The following is an 18,483-nucleotide window of genomic DNA, read 5'->3' on the forward strand; positions in this document are numbered from 1 at the left end:
AGACACACATTGTACAATGCAGGCAAGGTCTCATTTAGAGAATTGGCAGCAGGGTATACCCAACCAAACAAAGGACACCTCAGATGCTGGACTATTTTCCAGACTTCTGAATCCTAGAATGTTCCCAGTCTGCAGGTAATCATGATTTAGATTAACCCCAAGCCCTTACTCCAATACCAGAGCAGAGGGAACGCCTAGCCAGGGCTAGGTAGAGACCAGAAGGACAAATGAAACCCTTGGAAAGGGAAATCTGCAGGCTGCAGAGATGGCTCAGCCATCCAGAGCACGACTGCACTTACAGAGGATGCAGGTATGCAGTTCACGACTTCAGTTTCGGGGGATGTGATGCCCTCTTCAGGTAACCGCATGCACATGGTACACATATATACACTTGGGCAGGTGCACACATATAACTCTTAGCAAAGGGGCCCTCCTGTTGGTTTTCACCATAGATCCCGGAATTCTGTGGGCCTCTAGCAGTGGTACATGCCTCTCTGGGAACCGAAAAGGAGACCCTTGCTTTGTGGTGTGTGCTGACTTCCACAGTGTAAATGTTTCTGGTTTAATGTCAACTGGCTCTCAGTCACCGAGCGCTGAACAAGCTGTCTTGCAGGGGTAAGCTAGATCCGGCAGGTCCGGGTGAAGGGAACTAGACTCCTCATGAGCAAGTATATTTTAGATTTCATTTGCAAGATCATCACAAACACACAGAGTTAGAGATAATATTCTCATAGGTCCTGATGCTCATTGCTTCTCCTACAGCACTTTGGTTAAGTTTGCCTGTAGTATGGAGGAGAATTGTAGGGCAGGGGATAGCCGCTCAGAAAGAATGGAATGGGGCTGGGAGGTGGTGGCACATGCCTTTAATCCCAGCACTCGGGAGGCAGAGGCAGGCCAATCTTTGTGAGTTCGAGGCCAGCCTGGTCTACAGAGAGAAATCCAGGAAAGGCTCAAAGCTTCACTGAGAAACCCTGTCTCAAAAAACCCAAAAAAGAAAAAAAAAATTGGTATTTGGTTTGGAGCTGGAGAGATGGCTCAGAGGTTAAAAGCACTGGCTGCTTGCTCTTCCAGAGGTCCTGAGTTCAATTCCCAACATCCACATGGTGGTTCACAACCATCTGTTATGAGATCTGGTGCCCTCTTCTGGCAGGCAGGGACACATGCAGACAGAACACTGTATATATATATATATATATATATATATATATATATATATATATATATATATATATATATGTGTGTGTGTGTGTGTGTGTGTGTGTGTGTGTGTGTGTGTGTGTGTGTGTGTGTGTGTGTGTGTATATGTATATATATGTGTATATATGTATATATGTGTGTATATATGTATATATATATATATATATAATAAATTTTAAAAATTTAAAAAAAAGAATGGAATGGGATGAGTCAAAAACCCTAGGTATATGCCAAATCAAAAGCCCTCTTTAAAAATTGTATTTTTGGGGTGGGGGGGTGAGGCTGTTATTTGGGGCTGTTATTTCTTTCATTTTAGGGGGATTATAATATAATCACATCCTTTCTCCTTCCCTTTTCTCCCTCCAAACACTCCCATATACTCCTTGTTCTCTTTCATATTCATGGCCTCTTTTTCATTAATTGTTGCTACATGCACATGTGTATATATAGAAGCGTGTGTGTGTGTGTGTGTGTGTGTGTGTGTGTGTGTGTGTGTGTGTGTCATGTTCAATATGTATAATGCTACTCATAACTGTTTTCAGGGCTGGCCATTTGGTATTAGAGAACCAATTGGTGTGCTCCTCCCTGGGGAAGACTATTTCTTAGTTACTTATAGTTCTTCATGTAGGGTTGAGGCTTCACAGTCTTTCCCCTTCCACTTTGGCATGTCTATCAATGTTGTCCTTCTTCAGCTCACATATAGGAGGTCATGTTGGTGAGACTTTATGTGTAGAAAGCTTATTCCTAGAAGACACGGTCTCATAGCAAACTCCCCTGTCCTCTGGCTCTTTCAATCGCTCCGGCCCCTCTTCAGCAATGTACCCTAAGCCATGGGTACAAGAGCACTTTGTGTATGTACCCACTGGGACTGGACTCCACTTCTTTGCATTTTGATTGGCTGTGCTTCTCTATCATGGTCTCCATTTGTTGCAAAGAGACGTTTCCTTGAAGAGGGTAAGAACTGCACTCATCTGTGGGTGTAAGGACTGATATTCAGAATGTAAGGGGATTGTGCTGACTTGGTAAAGTGGTGGCCGTAGCTTCTCCTCCAAGACCCATGACTTCACTCACCTCGGGGAGTCGGCTAGGTTTCCATTATTACATTTGATCTAGTGTGTGGGTGTACTCCCACGGAGGTCAGAGGACATCCTGCAAGAGTCAGTTCTCTCCTTCAAGTCACCGAGGTTGGTGGCAAGTGCCTTTACCCACTGAGCCATCTTGCTGGCTCTCAAAAGTCTCCAAGATACAAGTAGAGTCAGAAAGAGCTTCCAAATATCCAGTGCTCACTTTAGCAGTGAATAGAGACACTGGCTCCATCCTTCCCTATTTTTTTTTTTTAAGATTTATTTATTGGGTATTATGTATACAGTGTTCTGCTTGCATGCTAGATCTCATGGCAGATGGCTGTGAGCCACCATGTGGTTGCTGGGAATTGAACTCAGGACCTCTGGAAGAGCTGCCAGTGCTCTTAACCGCTGAGCCACCTCTCCAGCCCCATCCTTCCCTATTTTAGCCTCTTTTCTTTCTCATGTCTTATTGCTGCAGTGGAGGCTTGGAGCACCTATATTAGAAAGAGTGGAGTCATGAGACACTCTTGACCTCACTCCCAATTTACAGGGAATGCTTCATGTTTCCCCCTCATGGTATAATACAGAACCTTCATCATGTTGAAGCTGCTTCTGTTCCTATTTCTTCAGGGCTTCTATCTTGATGAGCTCTGCTGAAAGCCTTTTCTATGTCTATTGAGATCATGCGATTTCTGCCACTGGTGGTCATTTGTGGCCGCTTTTAACATAGGCAAACTGGGTCACACAGATGCATTCTTCTGGGTCTGGCTTCCCTAGCTCAGGGCTGGATTGAGATCCAGCCATGCTGAGGAATGCTGTCACAGCCTTCTCTTCTTAGTGGCCATGGAATGGCCCTTTGGCTGAGCTGTACACAGTGGTTCACCCATTCATTCTTTCTGGGGCAGATGTCTGGGTGGTTCCACTCTCAGCTCTGGCCATTCTCTTCTTGAACACCTATACATACTTATTTCAGGTTGCACCCAGGAGCAGGATGCAGGTTGTGGTGAGTCTGTGTGCAGCTACAAAATGGATCCTATGAAAGGCTTTTTTTTTTAAAGATTATTTTATGTGTAGAGTATTTTGCTTACATATATATATATATATATATATATATATATATATATATATATATATATGTGTGTGTGTGTGTGTGTGTGTGTGTGTGTGTGTGTGTGTATGTATATATATATATATATATACACCATGTACATGCCTGGTACCCTTGGGTCAAAAAAAGTGGGTGGGGGGGACTGGAGTTAGGAATGATTGTGAGCTACCATGTGGATCCTGGGAACCAAACTGAGGTTCCTTGTAAGAGCAGCAAGTGTTCTTTACTGTGGAGCCATCTCTTCAACCCCAGGACAGGCTTTTTAAGGTGGAAGCGTGAGTCTGCACCCACCCATGTGAGGAGGCAATCCTCAGGCTCCATATGCCCACTCACACTGGATACCTTCATGCGGCGAGCTCCTCGACCAGCGAGGAAGAACGACCACCATTCGAGGATTCTTCTCAGATCACACTTTATTGGAGCGCCTCTTGATTGAGAGAGAGCAGGAGGTGAGGGGCCCCAAGAACCAAAAGGCAGCTGCTTATATAGGGAACGAAGCGAACGGGTCAATCTATGATTGGATCCCGCCAGAATGCAAGCACGGGGAGCCACGGGATAGGCTGAGGACATAAGGCCAAATTACCATATACGCGCATGCGCAAGCCTCGAGGCGTGCAACCCAGCAAGCACAAATATGGAGTTGTTTACAGCAAAGCTGTCAGGAAGTCGGCGCCATCTTAGAATGGCGGCTCCCTACACCTTCAGGCTCCATTTGCATCATTGTATTCCATTAGGGCTGGGCCTAATGGAATACAGCCATCACAGCTCTGTAGTTTTTGATGTTTTTTGTTTTACGCTTTACTCCTTGGCGCCTGCCACCCAGCTTATAATACACAGAGAATTATTTTTATTTTTGAATGCCCAGCCTTGGCTTGGCTTGTTCCTAGCCAGCTTTTCTAGCTTAAATTATCCCATTTCTCTTTAAGTACATTTTGCCTCTGGGCTTTTCTTCTTCTTCTTCTTCTTCTTCTTCTTCTTCTTCTTCTTCTTCTTCTTCAGAGCTGAGGCCTTGCACATGTTAGGCAAGCGCTCTACAACTGAGCTAAATCCCCAACCCCAGCCTCTGGGCTTTTCACCTTTCTTTATTCTATATATCTTTCTTCCCTTCTTACTCCATGACTGGCCATGTGGGTGTGTGGCTGGGTGGCTGGGTGGCTGGCCCCTGGTGCCCTCCTCTCCTTCTCCTTTTCTCACTCCCCCTTCTTCTCTTCCTATTTTTTTCTCTCTGTCTGCCAGCCCCACCTACCCATTCTCCTGCCTATCTATTGGCCGTTCAGCTCTTTATTAGACCAATCCGTGTTTTAGGCAGGCACAGTAACACAGCTTCACAGAGTTAAACAAATGCCACATAAAAGAAGGCAACACATCTTTGCATCATTAAACAAGTATTCCACAGCATAAAAGAGTGTAACACATCTTTAACTAATACACCACAACACAGCTCCACCTATAGGGAGCCCACAGAGTTCACTAACACCATTAAGCAGTGATTCTTTGAGGGCATCAAAGAGGGCCAATGTGACCCTACCCCAACACTGGAGAAGGACAAGCTGTGCTCATGAAGGCACCAGAAGGTTAGGCAGAGAGAACCAGATTGGGGTCCAGCAGAGGTTGGCACTCTAAGCCCTGCCCACCATTGTCCAAGGCCCAGACACTTCTATCTCACTCACAGTCACCCAAAGGCACTGCTTGCCCCCTTTCATCTCCCCACCTACTTTGTGGGTTCTCCTCTACCTCCTACCTATTGTGTGGCCCTAAGTGACCAGGCAGAGCAAGAGACAACAACAGCTGCCTTGGTTACTGTCCATGGTCCACTTGACAGGGAGCCTGAAACCCAGGGGACAGCCCCTCTGCCTGGGGAACACACAGACCACCCACTGCGGAGAAGCAAGAGCTGAACAGACACTGGTAAAGAGTACCGGAAACACCTCTGAATGACAAGAGCCACAGCCCTGGCTGTATGGGGTTTGGAGCCCAGTGATAAAGAGTTTTGCAAAGTTGGGCACAGTGACTGTGACACACTTCTGTAATTCCAGCGCTCGGAGGCTGAGGTAGGAAGACCACAAGTTTAAACCAGTTTGAGCTACAGAGCAAAACCTTGTCTCCAGAGCAAAAGCAAAAGCTAGAGGTGTAGCTCAGCTTGTGTGGTGATTGCCCAGCATGCCCAACTCTGGTCCAATTCCCAGCACTACACAAACTGAGCGTGGTGATGCGTGTGTGTCTATGAGTCCGGTACTTGGACGTGAACAAAGATGGATCTGAGGTTCAAGGGGATCTTTGGCTGCATGATGGGTTCAAGGCTACAGGAAACCCCGTCTCTAAAAATAAAAATAAAGACATGCAATAAGAGGAGTCTAGGAACTACCTGGGAAGAGGTTGAAGAAGGATCCGGTAAAGGGGGGGTGGGAGTGGGTGGGGAGTGGAAATGGGCACAGCTTCAATAGGAGGCCAGAGAAGCCTTCTGAGGAGGAGCCATCCAAGGGGAGATTAAAGAAAGAAGGAGCTGGTCCCATGGAAAGACAAGTACCAACAGCATGCCAGCAGAAGGAAGCAGGTGCAGAGGTCTCAAAGAAAGAGAGGGCCAGGAAGCTTCTAGAAGCCAGCAGAAGGCTAGAGAGTTGAGATCTGGAGAATGGTGAAGAGTGAGCAAGAGAAGGAGGCTACAGGCTGGTCCAGGCAGAGCCCCGAGGTAGGACTAAAGGCACTGAGTTTTCTTGTAAGGGCCACAGAAAGTCCAGGACACTCAGAACGAGGCAGCAGACATCTCTGCCCGGCCATGTAAGCCCTGCATCACCTGTCACCAGCCACCGGCAGCCTGTCACCCTAGCACGTCTGTGCTATGGTGAGAGAAGGGATAGATAAGTCCTGGGCTGCACCACTGGGGAGGCTGGATTCCTGCTCCGTTACCACTGACAGAAGACAGGACGTGAGGCTGGATGTGATCAACCCACAGGACTTTAGGGCTCCAGATTTGCTTGGATAGCTGACATCGGTGAAGCCTTCCTCCAACAATCTGGAAGGAAGATTGTCCTGGGGAGAGGAACAGTCGGGAAACAGACGTTAGGGGTGAAGAAAAGTCTTTGGCATGTATTAGTTCCATATTCTGGGGCTACTGCGGTAGCGACAGGCACCTGCCTAAGATGTGCTTAGAACATGATAGATGCACAGGAAAGGACTTGGGGGTGGCTGTGAGGATAAAGTGCTTGCTACACAAGTGTGAGAATCTGAGTTTGGATTCCTAGCAGACACATAAAAGCCAGGTGCGTATGGTGCCCCCCCCCCATAGTCCTGGGACTGGAGAGGTGGAGACAGGAGGTCCCTGGGGCAAGTGGGCTGATGAGACTAGCTGGAATAAGCAAGACAGCCTGCCTCAGTAATGTGAAAAGTGATCAGATGGAGGAAGACATCCAATATCAACCATTGGCCTTACACACATACGCTCACATGCACAGGCACATGCAGACACATGTCAGCACGTACATATATACACACAAAATTATAGACACCAGATTTCAAAGTTTCACTAAAAATAATGTAATATGGACGATTTTAATGAGCATGTGTCTGTACAGGTATGATGTGTGTGTGTACCTATGTGCATGCCTGTCTGTATGTGTAGCTGTATGTGTATGATTTGTGTCTGTGTGTATGCCTATGTGTGTTTGTCTATGTGTATGTGTCTATGTGTGTAACTGTGTATATATGATGTGTGTGTCTGCCTGTGTATGTGTATGTCTGTGTCTGTATGTACCTGTGTGTGTCTATATATGTACGGCATATATGTATCTCTACGTATGTTTATGTGTGTGTATCTGTCTATTTGTGGGTCTGTATATGCATGATGTATGTGTGTCTGTGCATGTGTGTGTCCATATCTGTGTATGTGTGCATGCATCTGTATGCCTGTGTATGATGTATGTCTATCTATGTATGTATGATGTGTATGTGTCTCTGTATATGTGGAGTGTGTATGTGTATGTGTAGGTCAGTGGCTGGTACAGGCTGTCATTACTTAGAAGTTGACTATCTTGGCATTTGAGTTAGGGTCTCTCACCAGCCTACAGCTCTTCAATTAGTTTAGACTGTCTGGCCAGCAAGCTCAGGATCCTCCAGTCTCTGTCTCCCCAGCACTGGGATTACAGGAGAGTGCCACCATGCCTGGCTTTTTACTTGAGTTCTGGAGGGGTTAACTCAGGTCCTCATCCTTACATTGAAAGCATTTTACTGAGTGAGCCATCTTCCCGGTCCCTCTATAGTACTTCTTACATTGATTCATTTAGAACTAATAATTTGGATGCACAAGATTAGGTAAGATTAACTAAAATATATTATTTAAAGGAATTTTACCATTTCCTTTGTGCCTTCTGAGTGGCACCACCAGGGAATCAGGAAGCTCTAAGATTATCGCCCTTCACTCCCCCAACATAGGGCAAGCAACTAGTCTTAGCTTTCCCCAATGCCAAATGCCAGAACTCTGTTGCCATAGAGAAAGGGCTTTTTATAATGGCGATTCTTGACCCTCATTCTTGACTGGCTAGACAATCAATCTGAAGATCACACTCATCCTGGCTACAGACCACACACCCTCCCCAATCCATCCCTCTAAGGACCCTGCTTCCAGATCTACTAATGGCTTCTCAGGTCCACCCTCTGGCTCCACCTACCTTATCTCCTGATCGTCCTCAGAGTGATGATGTATGGAGCTATCAAAGGTAATTAATGCTGTACTTACAAAGCCATCCCAATGTAATTATTGTGTAATTGGATCATAACTAGGCAATTCCTCCCAAAGTGCCTATTGCCTATTGGAGAAATCCAGGGATTTTTTTTTTTTTTTAAACAAGTGATGGATGGCGGGTGCTGGGGCCGCACAGAAAGACTGTGACAGTCTGAAGATGCTCTAGTGGGGGTCAGAGCTTGCAGCCCTGGGTGGAACAGAGAGATGAGGGAAGCAGATGTGCCCTGCATTCCGCTGGAATCCAAACCTGCCCTGTGGTCAGACTGACCGGAAGCCCCCTCTGTCCCTGGCTCCCCATACCTTACGAGCTTCTTCCCCCAGCCCACAGCTGGTTTCTAGCTCCTGTCCCACTCAGTATCCTGAGGCCTCTCTGTATTTTCAGTGAGCCTGCTCAAGTCACCTCCCTGACCAAACCCTGCATCGACCTGTTTTCTGAGTAAGCAGGGATTCTCTCTCCTCACCTCACATCCACACATTGTTGTTGACCACTGTAATAGGGCAGCTATCAGTAACAGTCAACAGACAGACAGGTTCATAGCTAGCACCATCTAGGTGTAGCTGGAGAGTCCCAGAAGGCCTGGGTCCATCCCTGGCTTGGTCCTGCCCACAGATTGATGATAGACCATTTTTGCACACTGTTGATGCCCAGACTTGCCTCTCTAGGCCACTGCTCACCTGTGTGACCTGAACTGAGAGGGTCAAAACTTCCTGGAATCTTGGTTTCCTGACTGGTTAAGGGGATGATCATAATTTCAAGCCCTTTGGAGTTCCTGATTATACACAACCAACACTAACACTAACAGAAAGGAATGGAGCTGGGTTTGTCGGTCAACGGTAGGGCACTGGCATGTGCAGGGCCCTAGGTTCAACCTCCAACACCACTTAAAAAGTATTTTTAATTTTGAAAAATTAGGTGAACAGAATCTTCCAGAAGGCTGTAGGACCCACAGGAGGTTAGAAGTCAGACTTGAGAATCGGTGTCTGAAGAAATAGCGGAACCAAAAACTATCGTGCTGGCAATGACCTGGTGTTGGAGAGTGTCCCCCTCCCACCCCAGGAAGACAAGGTAGCAGAGTGATCAAGACCATCCATGGGGGTGGCATGTGCTCCTTGCCTGGGCTGGTGGACCACAGGTGTCTTTCACACATTCTCCCCCTCCACAGGTATGCACCTCCCCCCACCCTCCTTCCCTCATGCTGGAGTGGAGACAGCTCCCCCCCACCCCCGGCCGGGGGTGTGTGTGGCCTCAGGTGACCGCATCACACTGGTTGTCCTTATTCTTGTTCTTTCACTGATAAATTGTCCTCATTACATAAATGTGCCCGCCGGGCGGTGGTGGCGCACGCCTTTAATCCCAGCACTCGGGAGGCAGAGCCAGGCAGATCTCTGTGAGTTCGAGGCCAGCCTGGGCTACCAAGTGAGTCCCAGGAAAGGCACAAAGCTACACAGAGAAATCCTGTCTCACAAAACCAAAAAAAAAGAATGTGCCCAACTTCCCACAGGAATCCCAGTTCTCCAAAGGCTCTGGTCAGGGCTGAAATCACCTCTACCTACCCATCTACCCTGGCCACGCCCTGTGGGTGGAGCTTCGGTGCCACAGAGATGTCTGATTGGTCATCTTAGGTCTTGGCTCAGGTCTGTCCCCAGGGTAGGCAGAGGGAGGTCATTCCCCACTTACCGTGACAGCAAGTGCCTGAATTGGCCCTGCCCTAGGGACCAGGAACAATAGGAAGGGATGGGTGGCCAAAGGGCCTTCTGGAAAGGTGTGGTGGAGTGGTAAGATTCTCCCTTGAATCCTTTTGGACCAGGATTCTCAACCTTCCTAATGCTGCGACCCCTTATTACAGTGCCTCATGTTGTGGTGACCTCTAACCATAAAATTATTTAGTTACTACTTCCTAACTGTAATTTTGCTACTGTTATGAATTGTTTTATATATATATGTGTGTGTGTGTGTGTGTGTCTGTCTGTCTGTCTGTCTGTATGTATGTATGTATGTATGTATGGTATGTATGTATGTATCTGATATTTGCCCCCTGTGTGAAAGTTGTTGAGAAGCTATTTTGGACTGTAAGCAGCATGTGTTACATGGAGGCAATTCCCCATTCTCCGCCATGACGTCAGTGATGACAGCCACTGCTCCTGGGTTCGTCAGCCAGAGCCCTGTGACCTCAGAGCCACAGACAGCCTCCTACCTGTCACCTTTCGTGTCATCACGGCCACTTCCCAAGGTTCTCCCATTCTCCAGTGTATATTGAACAGCTTCTATATGCCAGGCCCTGTCCTGGGCACTGGGTTAAGCAGAAAATGAGACCTACAGATATTCCACCAGCAAGGCAACAGATGTGGTCACAGGATAACGTGGAGTGGTGCGTACCCTGTCACCTGAAGAGCCATTAAGAAGTCTGGTGTCAGATGACTCAAGCCACCCCACTCTGAAGGAGTATACTTCTTCAGCATCTGTACTCACAGAGCCCCAAAGCATCCCAATCCCCAAGCACCTGTCCTAGGTGCTCATTGTCAAGACACCAAACGTGGTGGACATTGGGTGGGTGGGTCAGGGTAGCTCAGAGGATGGAGCACTCCCTATGGGCTTCCTAGAGGAGGTTGAGGTGATGAGGATCTCTCATGGTAAAGAGATTCCATATGATACCACCTGGACCTGTGACCACATGGTTCTCTTTGGGCTCTCGGGGAAGCTTCCAGCAGTGGCCCCCATGGAACTGTCTAGGTAAGGGGTTCAGACATGGCCAGCCTCCTGGCCTCTGCTGGAGTCTGCCTGGAGCACACCATGCCAGACTTTGGGAGGAGCGTTCTTCGTGTGCAGCACACACACCATCAGACCTAGTCTTTGCCACCAGGCGCCTCGCCAGGAAGCGAACACTATGCCTATCCAAGAGCATGTCTCTTACCCTGCTTCCAACCCTGTCTGTAGTACACTTCCTGGTGCGTTCAATCTAGTTTCTCTCTCTAAAAATAATATGCTTGAAAGCCGTTCTATTTAAGCACAGAGACTGCACGTGTAGTGTTGGCGAGCTATCTTTAGAAAAGGCACACCAGGGTTCCCGCCTGTCTCATGTCCCGGACCATGGAAGCAGAGCCTGAGGCACGGATCTAGGCCACAAGATGTACCGAGGGAACATGTCTGCGGGAACACCTCATGGGAGGGAGGGGAACCAGGGAGGAAGGGGCTGAGAGGAGAGGCAGCACAGCACAGGCGTGGCCTACCCTGCTGAGTCACAAGTAAGCTTCATCTCTCGTGGAAGGCTGTCACCTTCCCAGGTCCAACCCTCTATGAGGTATCAGTCCCTCCACAGGCTGTGACTCTGACACCGACACCCCATTATTTCCTTCCCATCTGCCCGTCTGCCTACAGAAGAAAGGCGGAGAGGAGAGAGGAGGAAAGGGTAAGAAGGAAGGAGGACAGACGGACGGACGGACAGAGGACACACAGCCTCTTAAATACAACCCGAGCAGGAAACAAACAAACAAACAAACAAACAAAGAGGCTTGACACAGACAGAAATGAACACCAGGGGATCCCAGTGCCCAACCCCAGCCCCCTGGAGGCTGCTGGGAGGAGAGACTGAGGGAAAAGCCAGGCTAGGGTCTGCCCACTGCATGGTTCCTGGCAGGTCATCTCCCTCAGTGAGACCCACCTCCCTCCCCGGTGGAGGGAGTAAAGTCACTGGTCCTGCCTGGAAGGCCAATAAGGAAAAAGGGCCATAACTGGCTCAGAATACAACCAAGATCAGAGGAGGAGGGGAAAGGAAGGAGGGGTCTCTCAGAGAGGAGCTCCAGTCTCTCAGTCATTTTCTCCCTGCCCCCGCTCCCCAGCATTTAATAGCCATTAACACCATGCCAACAGGACTGTTACACCCATCTTACAGATGAGGAAAAGTGAGGCCCAGAGCCCCAAGGCCACCCAACTCATAAGTGGCACAGGCTGCACTCCAAATGGCCTTCACACATTAAATTCCTGTGCTTCCTACTATGCCAAGTGGGACCAGGAATTAATAAGGCTGATGTTTCAGAGGCAGTGAACCAATATCATAAATAACCTCAGAGGCCTTGGGCTTCCCTTTTTAAATCACTGTTGTAGCAAAGTCATGGGCAAACAAACCATGCTATTCCAGCCCCCCCTTTTTTTAATATCTTGTGAACATTTCCCTGTGTCATTAAAATATTCTTTTACTGGGCCATCATTTTTAATGGCTGTATGGTATTCCATCACACAGAGGACCCATAATTTATTTAACCAATCTCTGGGTTGGCCCTCTGAGCCGTTTCCGGGCTTTTGGCCTCATAAACAAGGCCGTGATGAGCATCTTCAGACATAAATCTTTGCATCCTCCACAGAATGCATCCCTGCAGCAGGAAGGGTGCATTCTTTTACACGTCCTGAGGTTGTTCATTTTCTTTCCCTTGTTCTCAAAGATGATTAAAAAAATTTTAACCCGAAATTGTCTCCATAGTCTGTGGGTTATCCATCACATGATGTTGGGAGGCTACTTCTTTTCTCTGATCTTTTACATGTCCATGTATCAAGCAAGGGTCTGGGGAGCTGGTCCTGGTAAAAGCAAGTCCTGTAGGCTTCCTGGATTTGCTTTGGACCACCCTTAAGAGACACACAAGGGGCTAGAGGTGGAGCTCAGTTGGTAGATTGCTGCTAAATTTACATAAACCCCACTAGATCCCGAGCACCACATACTCTGAGCATGGCGGTACATGCCTGTAATCCCAGCATTTAGGAGATTGAGGCAGGGGGATCAGGAGTACAAGGTCATCCTCACCTACACAGCAAATTTCAAGTTAGCCTGGGCTACCTAAGACCCTGTCTCAAAGAAATAAAACTCTAAAAAATAATACACAAAATTAAAAGATGCCCAAGGAATCGGAAGAGGCATGAATGAAAGAGGGGTCCAACTGCCACCATCCTTGACTGGGCCGAGCTTGGAGAGGGAGACGGAGAGGCCAGAGAACAGGGAAAGAAGGAAATGAAGTAGACACAGGATGGTCCAGCCTGGGGTACCAGGAAATGCTTTCCGGAAACAGCAGCATTTGTATGACAGAGAGAGAATACAGAGGCATTCCAGTAAGAGGTAGAAAAAAGATGGAGCCATCCACGACTTCCAAGGCCAGGAAGAGAAGAGAGGCTGAGAGCTGGCAGGCCACTGCAGGCCAGGTGTAACATGGGAAAGAAGCCCCTGAGGGCTGAAGCAGGGGTGTTCCCGGCTTACAGAGAAGGGCAGAGGGAAAAAGAAGATAATAAACTCAAGAGCTGGGTGCTACAATGCCCATTTGTGGCCGTGGGGGGTGCAGCCTGCCCAGATGTGCAGTAAGGGCATGTGACTGTCCCGTTCCTCATAACCAGCATGGCCAGCCAGGACGAGGTGGCTGCAGAGAAGAGGGTTAGCTGTGGCAGGGTTGGAAGGTTGTGGGGAGACAAGACAGGCCCTGTAACCATCGTCCCTCCTGTAGAATGAGAAACTCTGCCACACTGGCCACCCAGCCAGATAGTTGGGGCACACACTCACCCACAGGGGTAGGTGCCCTTCTTGCTTGCCTGTGTGAAGGGTGGCCTTTTGAAATGCTGGCACTGGAGTCCACAGGTGACCTTCCAATGCAGCCCACATGGGAAAAGTCAATCCCCCACCCCCACTTACTGGATTCTGACCCAAGGGAGACACTGGGGTACAGCCCAGGAGCCAGGATGGTACACCAGGCTCTTCTACTGAAGGCCTTAACCCCATCATCATACTAGGGTGGCAAGGCATCCCATGTGATGATGGGGAAATGAGGCAGGGATTCCTCTCCCAGGGTCACACAGCCAGCAGCTAGAAAAGGTGGTTTCTCCCAGAGCCTATGGCCCACCCAGTTGAAGCCTCCTTAGGGTCATCTGGATGCTGGTGGGAACCTCAAGGCAAAGACTAGGCCCAGAGAGATGTCTCAGTCGGTGACTGTCTCCAACCACAGAGCCCATGTCAAAAGCTGAAGATGGTGGCATCCCCCATGATGGGGAGGTGGAACTAGCCCTGGGGCCCGCTGGCTAGCCAACCCAGACTCTTCACTGATCTCCAGGCCAACGAAAGACCCTGTCTCAAAAGGCAAGATGGATGGCACCAGAGTTGATCTCCGGCCTCCACATGCACACATTTTAAAAAGGAGAGAGAGAGAGAGAAGAGAGAGACATAGGAAAAAGAGAGACAGACAGACAGACAGACAGAGATAGATAGATACATAGATACATAGATAGACAGACAGACAGACAGACAGATAGATAGATACATAGATACACAGATACATAGATACATAGATAGACAGACAGACAGACAGACAGATAGATAGATAGACAGACAGACAGACAGAGAGATAGACAGAATTACACCCAGCAGTTGGTCTAGGACTAACAGTCCTAGGCCTGGACTGGCAGATTTGAGACTCCCCCCGCCCCCCGCCACCACCATATACACCTGTTCACTGACCTCAGCTAAAATCAAACACAGCAGCTCCCTGCCTCAGTTTACCCATCTGTACATCGGGGCGTAAGATGTTGAGCTCACAAAGAGATGTGAGAATCACAGAGGATGTTTTGAATGAAAGCAGATGTGCAGGGCCTGGCGGGTGGTGCCGGTGTCCTTATCAATGCCATGACTATCACAGCCAGGTGTGCACCTCCAGTCCACCAGGTCGGGTGATAAAGAGCAGCAGATTGCTAATTTCCCCTCCTGCTTGTCTGGCACTTGAAGCTCCTTAGGACCCTTCCAATCTATTATCCTTTAGCCATCCCATAATCTGCCCTGCAAGGGAAGCCTGGGTAGCGACTGAAGGAGGCAGGGAATGGGGAAGGTTGCCCTGGAGTCAATAGGAGAGGACACCTGAAGCGCAGGGAGGACCAGCCCAGGGTCACCAAGCACTGAAGAGGAGAAACCAGGACTTGGACCCAGCTTCCGACTCTCAATGCAATGCCCCCCCCCATTTCCACCTAACCACCCCCATTTACACACATACACACACACACACACACACACACACACACACACACACACACACACACACACAAAATCCACCTCTCCACTGGGCTCAGGGAGCCAAGAGCTATGCTCAGGGGCCAGGTTGCAGCGACTGGTAGGGGCTTGCCTCTGCTCTTGCCCCCATCTTTCTAGCCCTTTGCCTTTTGGCAGGGCCTGAAACCTGGAGGTCTAGAGAATCAGCCCCCCACACCTCCTAACACCTGTGCAATTCCTCTCTCTGACAACACGCTCCTGCCTCTGTTGTCCCCACCTCCAAGGTAGCCTGGAAACCCCACTCCCTCAGGGCAGGACACCAACACAGGGGTCCCCAAATCAAGGTTGAATAAGATATCAAAGGGAAGCTGGCTCATTCCCACAGCAGCTGTAGCCTTGGGTGGGGGTGGGGATCTGTCCATTTCCCACATGGCCAGGTTGAATTTGCCCCTCAGATCCTATTAGTATCTCCATCTTTACCCTGGGTTTTTCTTAATGTTCTGCTTCTCCCCCACACCCCTAAAGGTGATCCAGTCCGTCACACTTGACCAGGACCTGCCACAGCCTCCTAATGTCACAGCCCAAACTTGTGATATGGGCACCACTAGCCACTCAAAACGGAGGTTTCCTTCTCTCCCATTTATCTCCATTGGGGAATGAGGTAGCAGTAAAGAGGTCCCTGGGGGAGAAGAAAAGGTGGCAGAGACATAGGACCTAGGTGAGGGATGAAGACCTGGGGTGGAGAATGCTATTTTAAAGATGGAGAAACCAAGTTATAGAGCAAGCATGTGCCCCAAGTTCCCACAGGAAAATGTGTCCCCTCTGCTGATAGCCTGTGGTTCTACATTGCTGCTCTGGTCCTCTGGACTTGACACAGGGGTCACCTCTGTTGACACACCGGAGTCAGAAGTGAACACAAGGAGTCAAATGCAGAGTCTCCTCCAGTCCAAGTGAAGTTGCTGTAGAGGGCTGGGCACGGGAAGCTTTGGGGCCCGGGGAAGACAGCGCCCATCAGACCTGCAGGACCTGCTGTGCCTCTCTGAGCAATGCCCGTTCTGTGGACTTCGGTTTCCTCAGTTGTGAATAAATCTGAGAGTGTCTGAGAGAACACATTTCAATGTGCCTTACACAGATTCTACTACCATCTGATAGATATGGCGGACTTAGCCAAGGCTGCCCCCTTTCCTTGTTTTATTTATCCAGGGAAGCAATGTTAAGATGGTCTATGTAACCCAGATTGACTTTGAACCCAGCATCCTCTGACTTCTGCTCCCAAGTGCTGTGATTATAGGTTTTGCAGGGTGCCAGGCTGGAAGTGGGCAGGCCGGACTGTACAAGGTGTTATTGACATATTGAGAACTGGGTCACTGTTTTCTGGAGGACCTGTCCCCTCTTTCCCCCTCCCCCCACTAGCCCTGTTCCAGTCGCACCCCGACACTTGCTGTGTTCATCATTTTAATGTTCATTTGCTGTTTGTCCCCCCCAGAGCTGAGGACCGAACCCAGGGCCAGAGAGCAAGCGCTCTACCACTGAGCTAAATCCCCAACCCCATTTGCTGTTTTAATAATCGTCTGCTCATATCTTATTGTAGCTTAATTTACCTGCCACTGGTAACGTCTTTGCTGCTTTTGGCTTTTTGTGTTTTGAGACAGTCTCACTGTGTAGCCCCAGCTGGCTTAGAACCCCCTACCCTACACGGCTCAGGCTGGCCTTGGTCTTGCAGCCATTCCCCTGCTTCTGTCTCCCAAACGCTGGGTTCTCTGTGCACGTTCTTTAGTGAATGTTCAAATGTTTCATAACATTGGACTCTTTGTCCACGGTATTCTGTCGAACTTCCCGTACACTGCCCGTGTCCAGGTGTTTTCAAACATTCTTCCCACATCTGTGGTCTCTTTTCACATTCTTACTTTTTCCAAGCTCAGAACTTCAACTCTCTCACACGTTACAATTTATTGATTTCTTTCCATTCCTAGATTGCTTGCTATGTTTTTTTTTTTTTTATTTTAAACTTCTTTTTTTTTTTCTTCTGCATCTGTTGAGATGACCACACAATTTAATTTTTCAGTTCAGTTCCCGCATGGCAAGCCATTGACTGATTCTGAAGTGGTTTGTTAATCTTGCGTTTCTGGGATATGCCTCATTAGCTCATGATGTATCAGTGTTTAAAAGTATTTCATATAAACTTTCATTAAAGATTTTCATATCCGTGTTTGTGGTATTAACCTGGATTTTTGTCAGACTTGGGAGCATTTATCTTCTGGTAACAGGATTATCCTGTGGTTGAAAAATGAGAGGACTAGTCCCGTGTCTATGCCAAGCTATTTTTAGAAACATTTTAATGTGTTGCTGTATATGGTGTGTATGTGTAGGCATGCATGTGTGTATGTGCTCATGTGTGTGTTTGGGTATGAGTGTCGACACAGGCCTGTGAAGGTCAGAGGACAACCTTATGTGTCTGTCCTCATTCCTCACCTTGTCTGAGGCAGGGCCTGTTCACAGCTGGACACTCTGGGCCACCTGGGTCTCTGGCTCCTGGGATGATCCTGCCTGTCTCCTCCCAGCTCACTGTAGGAATGCTAGGGTTTACAGAGGAGAACCCCCATGCCTGGCTTTGTATGTGGGCCCTAAGGACCCAGACTCCAGTCCTCACACTTGAGTTTTGTACACTTCATGCTATCTCCCTAGCTGCTCAAGCTGTTCTCATAGATGTCCAACTGCTTGTGTTAGTTAGCCTTCTGTCTCTGCGACAACATGCTTCATCTCTGAACTCACACCTCAGGGAGACCACAGGTCACAGACACTGCTTGCCACCTACCCTTCTCCCGCCCTGGGTATATATATATATATCCTTCAAGGAATATCCTTCCCAGGACCCCTCCCAGGAAGCCACTCTCTTCAAAACATCAAGTGGCCACCGTCTGGGTATGGCCTAGCCTTCCTGTACCTGTGTGCCTTGGTCCCCTAGGAAGAGGATTCTTGAAGTGGGGAAGGGGTACAAAAACCAAGAGCCAGCCAAGGAACCCTCTATCCCCTCCTGTCCTGGTCCCATCACCTTGAACTTCAGCTCCCTGATCCTCAGATGCATGCTGTTTCTTCAAAGCCAAGGGCGGGTATAAGGCCCAGGAGTTCTGAGCTTTGAAACCAGGGTACCAAACTCACATCAGCCTCACCACATGGCTCTTGCATGGAAAGTATATATGATGTCTCTCACTGAATAACAGGGTTTTCCCCCCATTTATTGGTTCATTCTGTATGTGGGTGTGGATGTTCCACAGTGCATGTGTAGAGGTCAGAGGACAACAGAAAGGAATCAGTTCTCCTCCTTGTACTATGTGGGTTCTGGGAATAGAACTCAGGTCATCAAGC

Source organism: Onychomys torridus, chromosome 18 (genome assembly GCF_903995425.1).
Source record: "Onychomys torridus chromosome 18, mOncTor1.1, whole genome shotgun sequence".
NCBI lineage: Eukaryota > Metazoa > Chordata > Mammalia > Rodentia > Cricetidae > Onychomys > Onychomys torridus.